Here is a 21,618-nt window from a genome sequence, read left to right on the forward strand (position 1 = left end):
GTGAATAAAAACACTCCTTAAATGAAAACTGCTTTGCAGAAAATGAATAAAAAAATATAGACACACATTTTGATACCATTACTGAGCAAACCAAGTCTTCTTGAGTCATTATTTAAAATAACCTTACTGAAAACCAAATATTTTTAAATCCTTCTTGAAGTAGGAAGACAGAAAAAATATTCAGAGTTATACATTTAATTAGTGAATAGGTCATACATATTTCTGATCTTCTTAGTTTTGAAATAACAAAATATTTTAATATATATTTTCAATATCTAATCTGTTACTAAAACTACAGATTTCTTTTATTTACAAAAATTGCTATTTGTTTAGGTATTTCCCCTCTCCTATTAGTATAGCAAGAGCAACAAAAATATTTTGGTATGGTTCTTTTAAAAACATTTTATTGTATTCTTTTCCATTACTTTTATCCCCCTTATACTCCCCTCCCCCCTGCAATCACCACACTGTTGTCCATGTCCATGAGTCCTTTTTCCTTGATCCCTCCACTTTCTATGGTTCTAAATGTCCTCTTGAATAAAAAGAACAAATGGGAGAGAAGAAGAGGTACAGAATTATATATCCTTATCCCCTCATCCACTTCTTCAACTAAAAACGCTGATGCTAAGTAGTAAAACATTGGGCTGAAGAAATTGGATTGGACTAGAAAACAACTGAGGAAAGAAAATAGGTTGAACAGGGGAAGCTGAAATTTGGAGCCCTTCAACATCAAAACTTTTTCCAATGTGCTATTGTTTAACTTTTCAACATGCTTGGAAACAATAATATTGTTTAAATACTAAAAAGGTGAAAAGATGTGAAGTATTAAAAAATAAAAATATGAAGGAAAGGGGAATTGAAAAATATTTCTTCTGTTTTTGTGGGGTGAGCCTCCTTGTTTATTCTCCTTAACCACCTCAGTCCCGTGAAAAGTGGGGCATAATATAGTAAATTAAACACTGGCTGAGGACTTAGAAGATCTAGGTTTAAGAACAGGTTCTATCAATTCCTACCCATTTATGACTTTGGTAAAATCTCCTTGAGGCTGTTTCCTCACCTTTCACACAGTTCTATCAACACCCCACATTCCACCTCAAAACGGGTAATAATCAATGAAATACACAAATGTAAAATACAATTATAGTGGAATTTGTACCAATGTTAAAACATCAAAGGCATAGAGCCGTAACTTAATAAAGCAAACCAGTGCCTTCATAGGATCTGCAAAATTTATCCTTAAGGAGACAGTTTGAGTTTTCACGATAACCCCCAAAGCTGGACATCTCACGAATGCAAAGAGGAGACTTTTGTTGTTTAAAACTCTATTTCTTGGTTTCAATTTTATATTTAATGGCACTAGAAGACATTAAAATTCACAGACCAAAACTGAAAACAAAAGGCAAAATTTAAGTCCACATATTCAAAAAGAACAAGTAAAAAATCTTTGCAAACAAAGAGAATCCCTTGGATGAAAATCTCCCGTGCTTCCAGAAGCTGGTATACTTGACATTTTATTCTGATTTCTCCTTAATAAAAGCATTAAAACTTGAGATAAGTCAAGAGGAACTCCCACCGTGTCTAGAGAAGGATAAAGCCTGAGAACGAGATTTTTTTTTCCCATAAGTAAAACCTGCAAAGCTCACTGTTAAAAAAACTGTATATCGAACTCCACGTTTCTTCTCAAGGCTCTTCTCCTCTAGACAATAACGGAATGGAGCACGATTTTTATAACGGAGGAGCGAAGTCCCTTTGGCAAGAACAGGATGTGAGCACTCCACGACCAGTAACCCGGGTGGGGGGAACCTGGACCTGAACTACGGGCCCAAAGGCCCCTGAAGCCTGAAAGTTCGGAACCTTCTCTGGTTTCTTTGCCTACGACTTTAGAGACTTGGGGATAGGCGGGTGTCGGCAAACATCGACATCAAAAGTATAAACGACCAAAGGGAGTTGCCTCTAAAAAGAAGAGACAAAACCTGTCATGGGACAGATGCACAGGCCCCAAGAGATGAGGGGGCAGTGGCGCCAGCCCGCGCGACCACGGCCTGAGCTGCCCGCCAAACCCTGCCGCCGAGTTACCTTCCTTAGATCCCTCCCCCGTCAGGGATGGCGCAAGATGGTGGCCCACCCGGCACCGCGCCACCTCGTCGTCCCCTCCCCCGCGCCCTGGGCGATCCAGGCGGCTTTCGCCAGAATACAGACCCTCAAAATCCGCTTTCCTCACCGCTAGGCCCCCGTTGCTGCCCTCAGGGCAAGGCGGTCACAACTACGAGCGAGAGCCTCCACCAGCTTCCCCGAGGCGCAGGCGGGTGTAGGGATACTTACCGCGAACACAACGGGTCGGCCCAACTGGGACTCGAAGGAGGAGGAGAAAGAGGAGGAGCCCGGAAACACCGAGCGGCGGCCAAAGAAAAGCAGCAGCCTCGGCGACTCCAGGCGTGGAATGAACGGCTCAGCCTACGGCGGAGGTATATAGCTAAGCGCGCTGCCTCATGGGTAGGGGACCGCACCTCCACCACCCCCACCCGGACCACTGCACATCCGGGTTTCTTTTCTAACGGATGACGGAGGGCGTGCGCGGACCTGTGCTGGACCTCATACATTCTTGAAGGCAGCGGCAATTTAACTGTGCGCTGTGGTCAGTGGGTTGCGGGCTGCAAGCCCTGGAGAAGGCGGGACGCTGAAGCCGTTGTCTTTCTCAACCCTCCTGTCAACCACGGTTGCATTTTCAAAATTTGGGCTGCACCCAGTATCTCAGCACATGAAAATGTGAATTCTGGATCCTCTCTGTGTAACGGAGAGAGGCAACAATTTTAAACATACTATAACTGGGAGTTGAAGACCTAAACTAGATGAATAAAAGGAATAAAAATCAGGTTATTGAAATGATTTATTAATTTCACTAAATTTGTTTTAAACTGGTGGTTTTGCTTGCATGTTATTCCTATCATATAGATATCTATAATAGTAAGGGAATGTTAAGGGAAAATATGTTTACACGAAAAACATTTGCCAAGATACTGCTTGCGCAAACATTTTCTAAGCATTAAATTTGAGTGGTAAAGAAAGTTTCTTCTCACAATTTTCCTTACAAGTTCTGTGGTAGTAGTGGTCATTCTCTCAAGAGTTACCCAGACTTAAAACCTTGCCATAATAGTTCCTTGACACACATGCAAGTTCGGTCAGTCACTGAATCCTACCAATACTATTTGAGTTAGTTTTTCTTTCTCATCTGAACTTTCTTTTGCTACTGGCCTTGAAAATAAGCTTTACAAGAAAAAACAGCAAGTAATCAAAATAACAAACACGGAAAGTTAAAAGTTGCAAAATCTTGGAGCATTTCTAGATAGCTCCCCACTTCTTGGCAGGCTGATAAGAAAGCCCAGAGCTTTCTTTCTCCTTTGTTGTCAGTGTAGTCTAGAGACTATAAAGTTGCAACACACTCCCTCTTCCTCTCTCTTAAGCCAGTCCAGAGCTGTTTGGATCCCCTCCTTTCCCAGGGCCCCTTGCGTAATAAATTTATCTCAGATTCTCTGGGTGTTTGGAGTGTCAAGAGCCTCCACATTGTAACTAAAAGTAGGAGGGGGAGGTTCAGTTATGCTTCAGTGGGATGACTAGAAAACATTTATAAACCAACTCAAAATTCTAAATCAATTCATTCTTTTTTTCCATGAAAAAAATATAATGGCCGAGAAAACCTGAAAACTATTGTCAGTAAATGTTCTCTTTTTAAAAATGTACAGAACAAGCCAAATTATAATAAAAAAGATGCCTGCGAATGGTATCCAAATGTGGGAACTTTGATGATTTTGACTATTTTATCTTTAAGACTCTCCTCCAAGCTTCTAAAAAAAAAAAAACCCACTATTTTATTTGGTTCTTTTGACTAACTCACCAAGTGCCTTTTTTTTTTTTTTTGACTGCCATTAAATCAGGATTTACTCTTCTATAGCCTTTCTGGGAAATTTTAAAAGTTAAGATTAATTCACATAAAAACTATCATTTTAAAATGTAAAATGCAGTGGTTTCTAATATATTCATATTGTTGTGTAAAACCATCACCACTATCTTACTCCAGAACATTTTCATCACCCCCATACTTGTTAATAGCTAATCCCAATTTCCTCCTACCCGCATCCCCTAGCAACCTTTAATCAACGTTTTTCCACAGATTTGCCTCTTTTGGACATACCATAGAAGCAAAATCATACAATATGTAGGGTTTTGGTTTTTTTTTGGTATCTGGCTTCTTTAATTTAGCATGTTTTAGAGGTAGATTTATTTGTGTGGTAGCAGGAATCACTAATTCGTTCCTTTTTATGGCTGCATAATATTCCATTGTAATAACTATATGATTTTAAAATCCATTTTCCAGTTGATGAATATTTGGGTTGCTTCCACTTTTTGGCTATTATGAACAATGCGGCTATGAATGTTGGTGTACAAATTTTTTTTTAAATGGCATTATTAAGATATAGTTCACATACCATACCATTCAACCATTTTAAGTATACAATTCAATAGCTTTTAGTATAGTCACAGATATGTGTGACCACCACCACAATCAACTTCAGAACATTTTCTCTTTTTTAAGATTTTATTTATTTATTTATTTATTTATTTGTTTGTTTATTTATTTACTTATTTATTTATTTTAGAGAGAGGGGAAAGGAAGGAGATAGAGAGGGAGAGGGATATCAATGTGTGGTAGCATCTCTTGCACCCCTTACTGGGGATAGGGGACCTGGCCCACAACCCAGGCATGTGCCCTGACTGATTCAAACTGGCGACCCTTTGTTTCACAACCCGCACTCAATCCACTGAGCTACACCAGTCAGGGCAAGAACATTTTCATTACCCCCAAAAGAAACTGTTAACCACCATGCCCCTTCCTGCCCCAGCATATCCCCTAGCCCTAGACTACCACTAGTCTACTTTCCATCTCCATAAGTTTCCCTGTTCTTGACACTTCGTGTAAATGGAATTATATAATATGCCATCTCTTGCGACTGACTTTTTTTTGCATAATGTTCTCAAGGTTCATCCATGTTGTATTTTATTCCTTTTTATGATCGATTGATATTTCATTGCATGGATATACCAGAATTGTTTATCCATTTGTCAATATATAAAATAAATAATAAACATATGAAAACTACTAATATTAAAGATGGGTCAATGAAAATTTAGGAAGGCTGAAAGAGTTGTCCAGTATCACACAAGGGACAAGAGAAAAATGGCAAGGTGAGTACTAAAACCTAGGTTTCCTTATCCCCAGTCTAAATTGTATGCAATGGCCAGCATCAAAATTTTCCTGTTCTGTTTCTCATTCCATCAAAAAAACCCCACAAAGTTGTCAAATAGTACATCTGATAGAGTAACCTAAGTTCCTGGGAATGTATGTTTATTCTGAGTGGGCCTTCTAGAGGAACTGCCCCCACAGAACACTTTAAAGAATGAAAGAAACTGAATACGGGAAAGACAGGAGAGGTATTTCTATGGACACTTGGTATGTAGTAATAATTACAACTGTGGCTAAAAAAATTATGTAGCACTTATAGTGTGTGAAGCACTGTTCTCAGTACTTTATAAATACTAATTATTTTCATACAGATTTATCAGGAAAGTATTATGTTTATCACCCCCATCTACAGATGGCATAGAGATAGTAAGTACTTTGCAGTCATACCAAATGACTTTGCAGGCATTTTGGTTCTGGCATCTAGACTAGCCATTATAATCTCTTATCTCTTTAGATTTTCAGTAAATATGTGTTGTTGGTTTGGGTTTTTTTTTATGTTTCCAATAAGTTTAATTATGATACTGTGCAGATGCTAAACTAGGGAGCCAGGGACACAGCCCAAAGGCCTCATGGAAGCTCTACCACATGGGCATGGGGAAACTGGTCGCCTAATGCCAACAGCAAGGGAGGGGATGCCCACTGGCACCTCAGACCTAATACATTCCTCTGGGTGGGGGGGGACATGCATCATACCCCCAAAGCAGGAACAAGACGACCACCTTCACTCCTGCACATAAATTCTTGTGCAGACCACATCATTGGCACCGAATGACAGTATAAGCTCATCGTTGGCCAGCTCATGGAGCCAGTGGGTTTTGGGGCCATCCCCCTGGAGGAGAGTTTGTGTGCAGTGGATCTTGTTTTCATTCTCCCAAGTGGCCAAACTCCTGTACTTGCATCCATCCACAGTCTCCTCTGCAAAGCCTTCTCAGACCCTGAAGTTGATTTTGGTGGTGTGCACCATAGTGGATGTCTTGATGTAGACAGTTCAAGACAGTCCTGGAGGATCTCCATGTGTGGCTTGGATGCTGCCTCCACGGCCACCTTCCTCAGCATGGTATTCACACCCAGGGCCTTGAGGAGCTCTTCAAAGTTCTCATTTCTGTGCATGTTCCAGGTGATGGTGAAGTTAGGCATGGTGGCGATGGTGGTGGTGGTGGCAGTGGTGGGTGCACTCAGAGCTGCAGAGCTGAGACTGCCTTCAGTAAATATATGTTAAATGAATTAATAAATGTATAGATAGTACGAGAAACTGGGATCAAAGATCCTTTGGGACATATTAAACAACAAGGGGTAGCAAACAATTCTGGCTTCATGTAGAATAAGTACAATAAAGTAAATAGTAGAATTAATCTCCTGTTAAGACAAAGTCACTCCTGTCAAATATTTTTGTGGAAGTAATATGTTTAGTCACCCACGTCTCTAAAATTCCAGTTAGGACCTTTCTGTTTCTCACATTTCTGATTAAACCACTTTAGTAGTAGAGGGCTCTTGACTAAATCTCAAGGATAATTCACCCACATATATAATTTCCAGGAAAAGAGAGTTTTTATATTCCTCTGGTAACTGCATGCAGAGATTGACAGCCCTCCAGAATTGAAAGGTTTGAATGTCTGTAATCAGTACTTTGCATCATGCTATATTTTAGAGGGGGTGCACAAAGAAGTATACAAAATAAATCCTTCTCTTATTGCATTAACATCTAATTGGCAAGTTAGGCTCATCACCCCAGAAATGATTAGTGAGCAATTCAAGAATGTGTATAATCAAATACACTAGTTTTGTGTGGTTCAGACTTTCAAATGCAGTGACAGTTCAGAGAAACAGGAAATTAGAGTAGATGGAAGTGGATATGGGAGGCCTGGTCTTAAGGTGAGTTTAGACTAAGCAGGATCTTGAAGAACGAATACAACTTGACAAGGCAAAAAAAAAAAAAAAAAAAGAGACATTTTATGTAAGAGTGGAAACACAAAGGAAAGAAAGCAGGGAGACAAAAATGAGAAAAATGCTTTTCTGAAACAATAAAGGACCAGTTTGATTAGAGCAGATGCTGTAAATCAGGGATATTGAGTCTGGGTATTCCTTTATTTATTTATGTATTTATGTATGTATGTATTTATTTATTTATTCATTTACTCACTCATTCATGCAGCAAATGCTTATTGAACACAATGTCGGGTGTTGAGAATATTGAGATAAATGGGACATAATCCTTGCTTTCAAGTTGCTTTCATCCAAATGATAGGAACAGGTTCCTAAACATATAACTACTGTGATGGAGGTATGCTTCAGGTGGGCTCCTGACTCATCTTGGGTGTGTCAAAGGAGGCTTCATGAAGGAAGTGACAGCTGAGTTTAAATTACTGCTGGCAGTCAACCAATCAAAAGTGGAGTGGCCAGAGGGACTAGCAGCTAGAAAAGCATGGGAAAAACTATAGGGATAAAAGCATGTAGCAGCCATGGCAATACCCTATTCAGATCTTCCTATGAGAGAACCTGCTGCAGAGAGCATCAATGACTGAGACTCTAGTTTTGAATCTATTGCAGTGTTCATACCCAGCCATGCTTCCCCCTGGGGAACTCTCAGACAATGACTAGGCATGGCAGAATTACTAGTACCAGACTATTATTTATTGCCTGTTGTGGGATTCTTCTAATGGACAATTTCTGCTTGGGTACCCCCAATCACCCTTGTCCAAGACTTTCTTAGAACTGCATTGCAGTGAGAGGCTCTTCCTACTCAATCCTTCTTTCACAAGTGTCAGACCATAGTTACAAAGTTATTCCCACCTATTTCTGCTCCTTCCTCCTTTACCTTCTATAAGTGGTCCTTCCGTTAAATATTTGACACATCTAATTCCATCTTAACATCTGCTGAAACAAAGCAGCAAAATATATGCAGGAAAGCAAGAAACTGTGCAAGATTACTTGTGAGTAAGGACCAGTGGAAGGAAATAAAATAGAGAGGTAGATGGAGGTGGACTGAGGACACTGAATGACTTTACCAGGAACTTGGATTTAAAACCTGTGGACATAGGAATCATTGAAGATTTTGATGGAAGAATGAAGTGCATATTTGTGATTTAGTTTAATCTGTCTGAACTCAAAAACAAACAGAGACTTAAGAGTTAAGACTAAATTCAAGGAGACCAATTAGGATGCCTCAGTGGTAGTTTTGAAAGGAATAACACAGACAGTGACAATAGGAAGAGAGAGTAGAAGATGGATTTAATTAATATTTAGAAATAAAATGGTGGGTGGGATTGGCGATTACCTTGCTGTGGTAATTAAGTGAATAATAAATAATGAAGGAGAGCTTTCCTAATCTAGCAAAGGAAATAGACTTCCAGGAAGTCCAGGAAGCTCATAGAGTCCCAAAGAAGTTGGACCCAAGGAAGCGCACACTAAGACACATCATAATTACATTACCCAAGATTAAAGATAAGGACAGAATCTTAAAAGCAGCAAGAAAAAAGGAGACAGTTACCTACAAAGGAGTTACCATAAGACTAGCAGCTGATTTCTCAAAAGAAACCTTGCAGGCAAGAAGGGGCTGTAAATAAGTATTCCAAGTCATGAAAGACAAGAACCTATAACCAAGATTACTCTATCTGGCAAAGCTATCATTTAGAATGGAAGGGCAGATAAAGTGCTTCCCAGATAAGGTCAAATTAAAGGAGTTCATCAGCCCTGGCTGGCATAGCTCAGTGGATTGAGCACGGGCCTGCGAACCACACAATCGCAGTTCAATTCCCAGTCAGGGCACATGCCTGGGTTGCAGGCTGGTTCTCTGCAGGTCAGTTCCCAGCAGGGAATGCACGAAAGGCAACCACACATTGATGTTTCTCACCTCCTCTCCTTCCCTTCCTCTCTCAAAGATAAATAAAATCTTAAAAAAAAAAAAAGGAGTTCATCATCACCAAGCCCTTGCTACATAAAATTTTAAAGGGACTTATGTAAGAAAAAGAAGATCAAAACTACGAACAGTAAAATGACAATACACCAACAACTATCAACAACTGAACCTAAAACAAAAACAAAAACAAACTAAGCAAACAACTAGAACAGGGACAGAATCACAGAAATGGAGATCACATGGAGGTTTATCAGTGGGGAATGAGGGAATGGGGGAAAAGGTACAGGGAATAAGTAGCATATATAGTAGGTAGAAAATAGACAGGGGGAGCCCTGGCTGGTGTAGCTCAGTGGATTGAGCATGGGCCTGTAAAACAAAAGATCACGGTTCAATTCCCAGTCAGGACACATGCCTGGGTTGCAAGCCAGTTCCCAGCAGGGCCAGTTCCCAGCAGGGCACGCATGAGAAGCAACCATAACCATACATTGATATTTCTCTCCCTCTTCCCTTTCCTTCTAAAGATAAATAAGTTTAAAAATTAATAAAATTATAAAAATTAAAAATAAAAACCTTCAAAAAGAGAGAAAATAGACAGGGGGAGGTTAAGAATAGCATGGGAAATGGAGAAGCCAAATGGAGAAGCCAAAGAGCTTATATGTATGATCCATGGACATAAACTAAGGGTGGGGGATGCGGGTGGGAGGGGGTATGCAGGGCAGAGGGGAATAAAGGGGGAAAGTGAGACAACTGTAATAGCATAATCAATAAAATATATTTTTAAATGAAAGGTTAATTTAACATCCAAAAAATCAATCAATATAATTCATCATATTAACAAAATAAAGGAGAGTGCCCATACAATCATTCTGAGAGATGCAGAAAAAGCATGTGACAAAATTCAATATCCATTCCTGATAAAAAAATTTTTTTCAGAAAATTAGAAATAATAAAAAAACTTCTGGAAGTGAATAAAGTTAATCTATATAAACACGTAGAGCTAACATGATAATTAATGGAGAAAGATGGAATTGATTTCCTAAGATAGGAGCAAGGCAAGGTTGCCACTATTACCACTTCTATTCAACATGGTACTGAAGGTTCAACCCATTGCAAAAAGGAAAGGAGAAAAAACTGTAGGCATTAAGATAAAAGAGGTAAACTATCCCTATTTGTAATGATATATTTATCACTGTAGAAAATCCCAGAGAACAAATAAAACAAATATTAGAACCATTAAGTGAATTTAGCAAGGTTACAGGATGCAGGTTTAATATACAAAATCAACTGTATCCTTATATACTAAGAACAAACAATTGGAAAATGAAACTCAAAAAATAATTTTACTTACAATAGCATTAAAATTTAAAATATTTACAAAAGCCCTGGCTGGTGTGGCTCAGTGGATTGAGCCCTGGCCTGCAAACCAAAGGGTAGCCAGTTTGATTCCCAGTCAGGGCATATGCCTGGGTTGTGGGCCAGGTCCCCAATAGGGGGCTCTGGAGAGGCAACCACACATTGATGTTTCTCTCCCTCTTTCTCTCTCCCTTCCCCTCTCTAAAAATAAATAAATAAAATATTGATTAAAAAAAGAAAGATTGAAAATTAGCTTTTAAAAATTACAAATGAATTTAATTAAATTCTTCTATATGGAAACTACAAAACAAAGCTGACACAAGTTAAAGAATACTTAAATACAGAGATACACCATGTTTATGAGTCAATATTGTTTATATGATAATTATCCCTAAATGATGTATAAGTATAACACAAACACAAGCATGACTCCAGCATGTTTTCTATCCTTAAAATACATTATCGAAAAGGCAGGCCAGATACTGGAAGAAAATATTCACAACACATAGCAAACAAAGCACTTACATCCAGAAAAAAAACCATTGAGTGTGTCACACGCACACTCAATGACATGAAGACACAGCATTAATGGGCACAAGGTATGAGCATACGCTTGATAAAGGAAGATATATAAATGAACAATAATGTCATCAAAAAATACTTAACATCATTAGGCATCAGATAAATGCAAATTAAAAAGCACAATGAGGTGCCACCACATACCCATATAGAATAGATAAAAATTTAAAAACTATATCAAGTATTAGAAAAAATGTGGGGCAAGTGGAAATCTCATATTCTGCTGGTGAGTATGCAGTATGATACAATCACTTTGAAAAACAGTTTAAGATTTTCAACATAAACCTACTGTATGACTTAGCCATTCCATTTCTAGGTATTCACTCATGAGGAATGAAAATGTATGTCTACAATAAAACTTGTACACAAATGTTCATAGCACTTTTATTTTTAATAGCCAAAGCTAAGAACAACCCAAATTTATATCAAGAGATGAATGGATAAACAAATTTTGGTATACAATAGAAATTGGGGTATATCCATATGATGGAATACAGAAATAAGAGGGAACAAATTATTCACACATGGAACAACATCGATGTATCTTAAACTCACCATGCTAAGTAAAATAAGCCAGAAAAAAGTATGTAATGTGTTATTCCATTTGCGTAAAATCCTAGAAGTGCAAACTAATCTATGGGGTTGGGTATGGAGGGAGAGATGCGCAAGCCTGAAGCATGAGAAAACTTTTGGGAGTGACGGAAACTTTTTTTCTTTAAAAAAACTATTTATGTACTTTTCTCCATCACCATTTATCTCCCCTATACCCACCCCCATGTCCACTCCCCTATCGCCACACTGTTGCATTGTTGTCAGTATCCATGAGTTCTTTCTCTCTCCTTCCCCCCCCCTTTTTTTTTTTGCTCGGTACCTCCTCACCCAGCCTCCCCCGTGTCCAGCTGTCAGCCTGTTCTCTATGAGGATATTTTGCTTGTTAGTTCTTGGGAATGATTTATATATTTTTCCTTGAACTTATTTTTATTCTGTTCCTCTACAGAATTTTATTCTGGTGAAATATAATTCTAAACATCCTCAAATACTTCTATGCAATAAAATCACAGACATTCTCAAGCAAATAATTTTTTGTAAAGAATTCATAATGAAGTATAGACTCTTGGAATTCTATTTTTTTAATCCTCACCTAAGGACATTTAAAAATTGCTTTTAGAGAGAAGGGAAATGAGAGAGAAACATCAATGTGCAAGAGAAACATTGACTGGTTGCTGCCCATGAGTGCCCAGACCACGGATTGTATGCACCTAGCCTGGGAATGGAACCTGCAACCTAGGTATGTGCCCTGATGGGGGAACAACCAAAACCTTTCAGTTACAGGAAAACGCTCCAACCAGCTAAGCCACATGGGCCAGGGCAGAATCTTGGGATCGTAGTTTGAAAATGATGGACTATAACATCTATTTGGCTATACATTGCTAAATAACTTATCTATGTGTGTCTTACTTTATTACATGATTAATTTTTCGAAGGAAGGAAAGTATCTCAGATCTTTTTATAGCACAAGACCTAGCACACAGTAGATGGCTCATTCATTCATTTTCTCATGCATCCCAAGATGTCTAGAGCATTTATGTTTAAGGTACTTAACTAGGCCTTGGACATGTAATGATGGGTACATGCAGGGCTCAGTAAATTCCTCTTGATAATTGATTGACAATTTTCAGGTACCTTTCAGAAAGGGTGTAATTGTCTTTTCTCCTATAGGTGGAGGTGCAGTATAGGCCTTATTAACAGGTGGCCCTGTAAAAGCAGGGACACCAAGACAGAGATTAAGTGATTCATTAGAGGCATGTACTTTGTTGTGAGTGGAGTGAAAGATTAAGACCCTTATAGGCTCTTTCCTAAAAAAAGGTGCTAGAAAAATTAATTCAGTGACTGGAGTTCATATTTCATTTAAGTGCTCTCATTTCATTTCTGCTACATCTACCTTCTTACACTAATATTTCTTTTTTATTGAAGTAATATATGTTTATAACATTATTTAAGTTTCAGGTGTACAATATCTGGCTGCAACATCTATCACCCAATTGATTGCCAGATTCATATTTCTGAATTGCTTATTTCCACTTCAGACACTGTCAGGATAAATTAGACATCTAGGGTTCAGGATATCATCTGAAGTAGAACTACTATAAGTAGAAAATATTAAAAAGCAGCTTTATATTTCCGTATAGTGTAGTAGAGTTTTTTAGGGTTTTTTTTTTTTACTAGGAGTAAAAATGGGAAAAATAAAGTTGGGTCAATTTTGAAATGTAAAAAAAAAAAGAAAAGAAAGTTCTACTTTATCATATATCCTCCAGTAAGTGTAACAAAAGTAGGACAGATAACAGTAAACATTTTATCTTCAGACAATGCAGCTACGAACTATTCTTCTGAATAATCTGGTAGATTCCTGGCTATGAGCAGAGAAATAGTAAAAACTCTGACAATATATAAGATTGAATCAGATACAGGTTTCATCCATGGCCTAGCCCACTCAGCTGACAAAGTATGTTGTTGACAAAACATGTTATACCACAAGTACATTGCCCTGTCCTGTGTTTATCTTGTTGGAAACTGTAATTATCTGAAACAATTGCCTTAATGAAAATTGTGATATGAATTTTATAAAGAGCAAAACAATTTGGACTCCTTATTTCTTTCTGACAAAATCTGATGTTGGTTGGAGTCTGTTCTGCCACATGCCCTTGGAAGACAATTTCCTTCCACAGAACAGAGGTGCATTTTGATTTGTCTCATTCCCTTCAGAAGAAATGAGTTTCGGATGGGTGTGCGACACAATTTTGGCCAATGGAACCTAAAGAAATTATGCAATAGGCCTCCTCAAAGGAGGAGGCCTTGGGATGGGGGGAGGGGAGAGAGAGAATATCACAATATCACACGTATGGTAGGCAATATCCATGTTCTTTGTGAGATGCCCCTATTTTCATCTGATGCAAGGAATGCTGAAGCCATGACACAGCCCTAACAGGTGATGACAGGAGATAGTACCATCATGCTGAGGATGGTAGGGCAGAAAGAAGAAATCCACCTGGGTCTTTGATGACATATTTGAGGTATTCAATTAACTTATCTTAGAACCATCTTCCCCAGACTTATTCTATGAGATAATAAATTTCTTATTTTTATTTTTAAAAAAGATTTTGTTTATTAATTTTAGACAGAGGGGAAGGGAGGGAGAAAGAGAGGGAGAGAAACATCAATGCGTGGTTGTGTCTCTTGCGCCCCCTACTGGGGATAGGGGACCTAGCCTGCAACCCAGGCATGTGCCCTGACTGGGGATCAAACCAGTGAGTCTTTGGTTCTCAGACGGCACTCAATCCACCGAGTCACACTAGCCAGGGTGAGTTTCTTATTTTCAAAAAGTTACCTCCGATAATAGATTCTGTTGGGTTGATGCCTTGATCCTTTCTAGTGAAGTGAGAAATGAGAGCGTGAATGATAAATATAAAGTGTGGGATTTGGAAAATTGGAAAGAGATATTTCAGGTTTCACCTATAGTCCTCTTCTCCTTCTCACCCCATCCCTACCCCACCTTACATACACTGGACTCAGACAAGGGCTAGGAGACATAGTGGTAGACTCAGAATCTTTCCCTTCTGATGACCTAGTCTTCATTTTTGGCTCAAGCTTATTGTGTTTGGCTCTTTCTTCCTTAAGGACATATTCTGCCCCAGTAGGCTCTTCAGTCACTAAAGTATCCTACATGTCTAAACCCCAAGCCACAGCTTGAATCAAGTGGGGTGCCTCAATTTCTGCATCATTTTGTGGCTGTATCTGGAATGCTCTGCTCCCTCTGAGCATGAATAGAGAAAGAATGAAAATGGCCCATGCCTAGGGTTGGGAACTGGCACTGGCATGGGAGAAGGTCATAGTATGCATGAGTTATAGCATGGCTTCAGAAGATTGTAACTCCTATGAAGGCCACATAGCACACAGCCTAGAATGCTGAGTATACACTTAGTGTTCAACAGATGCATACTGAACTTAATTGAAACAATTGGTTTCTAAACTGAAGGTTAAATGATTTTCTTTTACTGAATCTTCCATTCAGAGAGTGACTTTCACCCACCAGTCCCTTCCCTTCCAAAACAAAACTGTCAATATTTTCACCTCAATTATCTAAGTCATTTTTATGACACACTTGTGAGATAGGGGATGATAAGAATAGTTCACTTTACCAGGAAGAAGTGAAGACACAGTTGCTCTAACTTGGCCAGGGTTGCAGAGGGAGTTTGTGGCAGAGCTTGGTTGACCCATTAAGCCCTCAGGTTCTCAAGCCATTGTTCTGATGTTCCTGTAAATACTTGTTTGGGTAGCACTTTCTTAGTTCTCTCTTGCTGGTCTGCTAATTACCCATGTCAATCGTATTCTAGAACACCAAGGGCCTACCAGTCAGCCACAGTCTCAGGAAGATATAATAAAAGTATTGTTTAAAAAAGCAAGGCACAATATAGTATATTACTTCTTCAAATGTGTATATTGGTTGGCACATCATAAGTCTAAAAATGTGTGCAGGAAGGAGCAGTGCTGTTTTTTTCTCTTGATATAAAAAGGAAAAGATGTATCGACCATTTTGAATGAAACACAGCTGAAAACAACATGAGAAATTCACTGATTTAAGATCCTCTTAATGCAGAACTCTTTTAATATTTCCTTAAAAGAGTTTGCTACGCAGTATCTAAAGGATTGGGAGGGGTGTGTCTTCTTCCTCTTCACCCAGAAGGTTCCACGTCATTGCTCTCTACACGCACTTTATTAAGAAAGCCTGGATGATGATGGAATGTTTAGTATAAACCTTGACAGAAGTGGAAATTAACATTTTAATAAACACCCAGGCCTTTTTTTCTCATTCATTTTCACTTTATAAAGAAATATAAAGGTGTTCATAAGACAGCATCTAGATCAGGAGAAGGTTCAAAGGAGAAATGCTGTGGAAGGAAGAAAGCCGGGTGGGAAAGGAAGCATGTATGGGGGTTGAGACTGCTCATGTGAGGCGATTCTGGATTTGGACTAATCTCCTGCCACTCATTCTGGCAGACAAAGGCGCTGGGGTACCAGAGCCTCTGAACTCCCACTGCGCGGGACCAAGCACAAGGACAAATAGTCCCTTATTGGAGGCTGCTTCATTGCTCAGAGGCTGGGATGAAGGAAAGTGAGTGGCCTGGACGCCAGCTCCTCTCAGGCTGAACTGCACTTACGTGGAAAAAGCATTCCATCTTTTATCGTTAAGTATGATGATTTACTGCAATATAAAGTTAGCTGTAGAATTTTGTAGATATTCTTTATCAAGCTGAGGAAGGTCCCCTCTATTCCTAGCTTACTGAGAGCTTTTTGAATGGGGGTTGGATTTTGCCAAATGCTTTTTCAGTGTCAATCGATATGACTATAAGATTTTTCTTCTTCAGCCTGTTGATACATTTTTGTTGTCTTGGATGATTTTTAAATGTTGAGCCAGTCTTTCATACATGGGATAAATCCCACATGGTCAGATTGGTAGAGGTGATTTGCTAGTTTTTGTTGAAGCTTTTTGTATATAAGTTCATGGGAGATATTGGTCTGTAGTTCTTTTTGGTACTGTCTGATTGTGGTATCAGGGCAAGACTGGCCTTATATGTTAAATTGGGAAGTGTTACCTCCTCTGTTTTCTGGAAGAGGTTGGGTAGAATTGTTATTTCCATTGAAATGTTTGGTATAATTAATTATTCAGTGAAACCATCTGAACCTGGAGATTTCCTTTTGAGGTTTTAAATTATGAATTAACATTCTTTAACAGTGATAGGAGTTTTCAGAGTATCTATTTTATCTTTAGTGAGTTTTTTTAATGTGTGATTTTTCAAGCAATTGGTCTACTTCATCTAAATTCTAAAATATACATCTGTAGAACTGTTTGTAATGTTTATTCCTTTTCTATCCTTTCAATGTTTGCAGAATCTGTAGTCATGTCCTGTTCCATTCCTGATATTGGTAATTGATTCTTTTTTTTTTTTTGCCAGCCTTGCTAGAGATTTTTCAATTTAATTGATCTTTTTAAATGTCCAGTTCTTTGTTTCATTGATTTTCTCTATTGCTTTTCTGTTTTTAATTTTGTTGATTTCTGCTGCTAGGCATAGGCTTTTTGTAAACTCACTATGAAGCAGAAAAAACTTATGTAACAAATAATTATAATTATATGATTCTATTTATTTGAAATTATCAGAAAAACCAAATCTATAGACATCGAAAGTATCTGTGTCTATCGATAATTTGCACAGGTCTGGCAGAGGATATGAGAATTAACTAAATGTAAATGGGCCTGAGGAATCTTACTGGAGTGATGAAAAAGTCTAAAACTGAATTATGGTAATGATTGCACAACTCAGTAAATTTGCTAAAAGGCATTAATTACATTGTACACTTGAATGATTTTTATGATGTGCAGCTTGTATCTTTTTTTTTTCAAAATTCTTTTTTTTTCTTTTTTGTTTTTTTAATTTTTTTTAATATATTTTTTATTGATTATGCCATTACATTTGCTCTATTCCCCCCTCCCTTCCCCTCCACCCTGCATACCCCTCCCCCACCATTTCCTCCTTTAGCTCATGAACATGTGTCTCAATTTCTTTAGATTCTGTATTTCCCCTACTATTCTTACCCTCCCCCTATGTATTTTCTATCTACTGTCTATGCTACTTATTTTCTGTACCTTCTCCCCCCTTCCCCTCCTCCCACTCCCTATTGCTAACCCCTCCCTGAGATCTTCATTTCTATGGTTCTGCTCTGATCTAGCTATCCTCTTAGTTTGCTTTTGTTTTTAGGTGTGGTTCTTAATAACTGTGAGTTTGCTGTCCTTTCACTGTTCATCTTTTTTATCTTCTTTTTCTTAGGTAAGTCCCTTTAACATTTCATATAATAAGGGCTTGGTGATGATGAACTCCTTGAATTTGGTCTTATCTGAGAAGCACTTTATCTGTCCTTCCATTCTAGATGAAAGTTTTGCTGGGTAGAGCAATCTTTGGTTGTAGATCTTTGGTTTTCATGACTTGGAATACCTCTTTCCAGCCCCTTCTTGCCTGTAAGGTCTCTTTTGAGAAATCAGCTGACAGTCTGATGGGAACTCCTTTGTAGGTGACTGTCCCCTTAGCTCTTGCTGCTTCTAAGATTCTCTCCTTCATTTTAATCTTGGCTAATGTAATGATGATGTGCCTTGGTGTGTTCCTTCTTGAGTCCAACTTCTTTGGGACTCTCTGAGCTTCTCCTGGATTTCTCGAGTCTATTCTTTGCCATCTTGGGAAATTCTCCTTTATTATTTGTTCAAATAATTTTTCAACTGGTGGTTGTGCCTTTCCTTCTGGTACCCCTATAATTCGGATGTTGGAACGTTTAAAGATGTCCTGGAGGTTCCTAATCTTCTCCTCATTTTTCTGAATTCTTATTTCTTCATTCCTTTCTGTTTGATCATTTTTTCTTCCTTCTGGTTCTCTCCCTTGATTTGAGTCCCAATTTTCTTTCCATTACTATTGGAATCTTTTGTATCCCCATTCATTTCCAATTAATTTAGCTTCCATATGTTTCTCTAATTTGTGGCTAAAGTCAACCAGTTCTGTAAGGATCCTTATAACCAGTGTTTTGAACTGTGCATCTGAAAGACTGGCTATTTCTTCATCACTTAGGTCTATCGGTTCTGGGGCTCTGAGTTGTCCAGAGCCATTTTTGGTCTGTTCGCGCTGTTAAGTGAACGGACGGCGAAGCCTTAGTTGTTTACCAGGACGGGGCGACCCAGGTCGCTGGTTTGTGATGCTGTGTGTGGGGGCTGAGGGGCAATGGCGTTCCTCTCTCCGCTAGCCCAGCGCTTCCAGTCACTCCACACGCCTGGGGTTTATCCGATCGGAATTGCGCGAGCCTGCTGCCCCGCGCCGGCTTCCCTTCTCACTGGCTTCTCCGCACGTAAATGCGCGCGACCGACCGACCGCCGCGCCTCTTCCCTGTGCGCTCCGGCAGCCAGCTCGCTGGCGATCAGCGCCCTCGGTTGCCTGCGCGCACCGCCCCGGGAATTTTTTCTTGCTAACCTGCTCCGCTGCTGGCCTCGCTCCTCGTATTCGGTCCAGCCGAGTATCTAGTTGTCCTTTGGACTCCGTATTGTCGATTTTCCGTGTGGCTTGGTTGTGACTGCTGTTAAAAATAGTTGTTCTTAGATTTGGTTGTGCACAGAGGCGAGGTGGATCCTCCATCTACGTCTCCATCTTGGCGGAAGTCCGCAGCTTGTATCTTAATATTAGCTTGTAAGAAACAAATAATTGTGAAATAACGTGAATAAATGTAATAGAATCATGTAGTCTTGCTCCCCTTTTACAAGCAAATGGAGACTAAGTGATTTGCCCAAAATTGTATAACTAATTAGTGATAAGGTTAGCATATAAATCTAATCCAATTTAGCCAAGACTAGTCATCACCAGACATAATGAGAAGTGACATAAAAATACATGCCAGGAAATGGATATTGTTCCTACAGGTGGATGTTGCCTCTCTCAGAATGGTCCTCACCCTGTGAAGCAAAGATCACTCTGAGGGGTGACCTGCAAGGCATTTCACACACATACTGCCAATCGACAGGGCTGTGCAAGTTAGCTAGCCTCTAGCAGAGCTTTAGCTTGATCAGACTTCTTAGTTTCAAGCCACAAATATCAATTCTGAGTGACTGGGGTAGGAAAAGAATTGAGTAGCACAGAGAATCATTGTTATGGTCAAGAATCAAGCTCAGAGCTGTGCAGCTAGGAATAATGCCTAAAATCATGCTAAGATTTTAGGCGTTCACTAAGATTCAACTTAGTGAGAAGATCACTGTTCCTGATGTTCCTGTGCTTACTGGACTCTGTCCTTTCCTCCAGCACCACTACCACCACTCTGGGAACTCAATTTGGTCACACCCATGGCTGTTGCAAGAGAGAAAACTTACTTCAGTCATACTTTTTATGTGTTACTACCTCTTAACTCAAACTTCTATGCAGGGGCTTCTGATTGGCTCAGGTAGATCATGGAATTAAATTGCAAGGCAGGCTCATAATATGAACATTTAACACCTTCTATAAGCTTCCATAGTGGTAACCAGGCTCTATTTTCCTCTAGTAATCATATGTTGGTGAATTTCCTACATATACAAGGTGAATTCAGATGCTAGCCAGCCAAAACACACACACACACACACACACACACACACGCACGCACGCACGCACACGCACACGCACACACGCACACACACAATCTCAGATTTCCACTAGCCTTGCTCAAACTGTGATACTCAAACCAGCTTTATGGGCATCAACTGTTAAATCCTCTAGTCCTGCTCCAGATCCTCAGAATCAGAATCCACTTTTTAAACAAGCACCCCAGATTAATTTGTATGTATATCAGAAGTGCTGCTCTACATTATAAAATGTGCAGTCCTTTTTAGTTTCCAAAGATCAGTGACTACTACTCTCTACTCATCCATAAGGTTGTCAGGTTTAGCAAATAAAAATACAAAAATTTGAATTTCAAAATAAACAATTAATAATTTTTTAGTGTAAGAATGTTCTGTATTTTATCTGGCAACTCTACTCATCTATGTGCACCTCTCCTCACAATTGACAAAATGAACAAAAAGAAAAATTAATATACTACAGGAATGCATGTACATTTGTTTCCTATTTTGGCATGGCTGATTATAAACAGCATGATCATAAGGAGGTAGATTATAAGTAGAATATGTAAACTTTGCACTGTTTCAAGCACACTGAGTTCTGTGTGATCATCCCATGTCTGAGGTCTCTATAATTTTGAAGGGTGAGTGGCTTCTATTAACTGTTCCATAGAATAAGTTCTTTTTTTCCTATGAATTATAACTACTTTTGTTGCAGATGGAGACAGGGTCCAGGCTTTTGGTGGTCATGAACAAAGAGTTGGACTGACCACACATATATTGTAAAGCAAAGCAAGTAGGGATTTTATTAAGGAAAGTACACTTTCTAAGAAATGGGAGCTGACATCTCTTGCCAGGGAATTGCTTTCTTCTATTGAAGGGTTCCAGGCTTTATAGGGTTTTTACTTAAGCTTCTGCACATGCAATTTCCCACAATCCTCCTCGACTGCCCACTCAGGGAGTAAAACACAATGCTAATTATTATCAGGTGTCACAAAGCGATTCTAAAAAATCAGGATGCTGACTGATGACAGTTGCAGTGCCTCAGAGTTTCCTATTCTATCTCCTGCCTCATTTTTGCTTAATGGACTTTGACCAATAGCACCTTTATCCCATACAACCCAACTTACATTCCTTTCAAAACACGGATGAAATAAGTCTTAAAGAAAATAAAGAGGATATGTGGTAATAAAAGAAAATGTGAAAATACACACTGGCTTTCCTCTAGAGAATGCTTCATTTTATTCCTAAAGAAAAAAGCTTTTGCCATGTCTAAGAGTCCTTAAAAAATAGTTTTCAGCCCTGGCTGGTGTGGCTCCGTCGATTTCCCTATACCCTCCTCCCCTCCTACAGCCATCA

At 39.1% G+C, this 21,618-nt stretch overlaps 1 protein-coding gene and 1 pseudogene across 6 annotated transcripts in view; both read right to left on the reverse strand.

Annotated features, from left to right (window-relative positions):
* The window catches only part of ZNF280C (zinc finger protein 280C), a 77,418-nt gene extending 74,958 nt beyond the window's left edge, over positions 1–2,460 (reverse strand). For 3 of the 6 annotated variants that reach the window (XM_037147091.2, XM_037147086.2, XM_053662356.1), the window contains exon 1: positions 2,323–2,460. The gene's annotated coding sequence lies outside the window, so the exon portion shown is untranslated. The other 3 variants (XM_053662355.1, XM_037147088.2, XM_037147087.2) reach the window with 3 other exon arrangements.
* A 3,560-nt stretch (positions 2,461–6,020) lies between these two features.
* LOC119050670 (cellular retinoic acid-binding protein 1-like) lies at positions 6,021–6,436 on the reverse strand (annotated as a pseudogene).
* Between the last annotated feature and the right edge of the window lie 15,182 nt (positions 6,437–21,618).

This window comes from Artibeus jamaicensis, unplaced genomic scaffold (genome assembly GCF_021234435.1).
Source record: "Artibeus jamaicensis isolate MK-2021 breed Jamaican fruit bat unplaced genomic scaffold, CSHL_Jam_final contig_240, whole genome shotgun sequence".
Classification (NCBI taxonomy): Eukaryota; Metazoa; Chordata; class Mammalia; order Chiroptera; family Phyllostomidae; genus Artibeus; species Artibeus jamaicensis.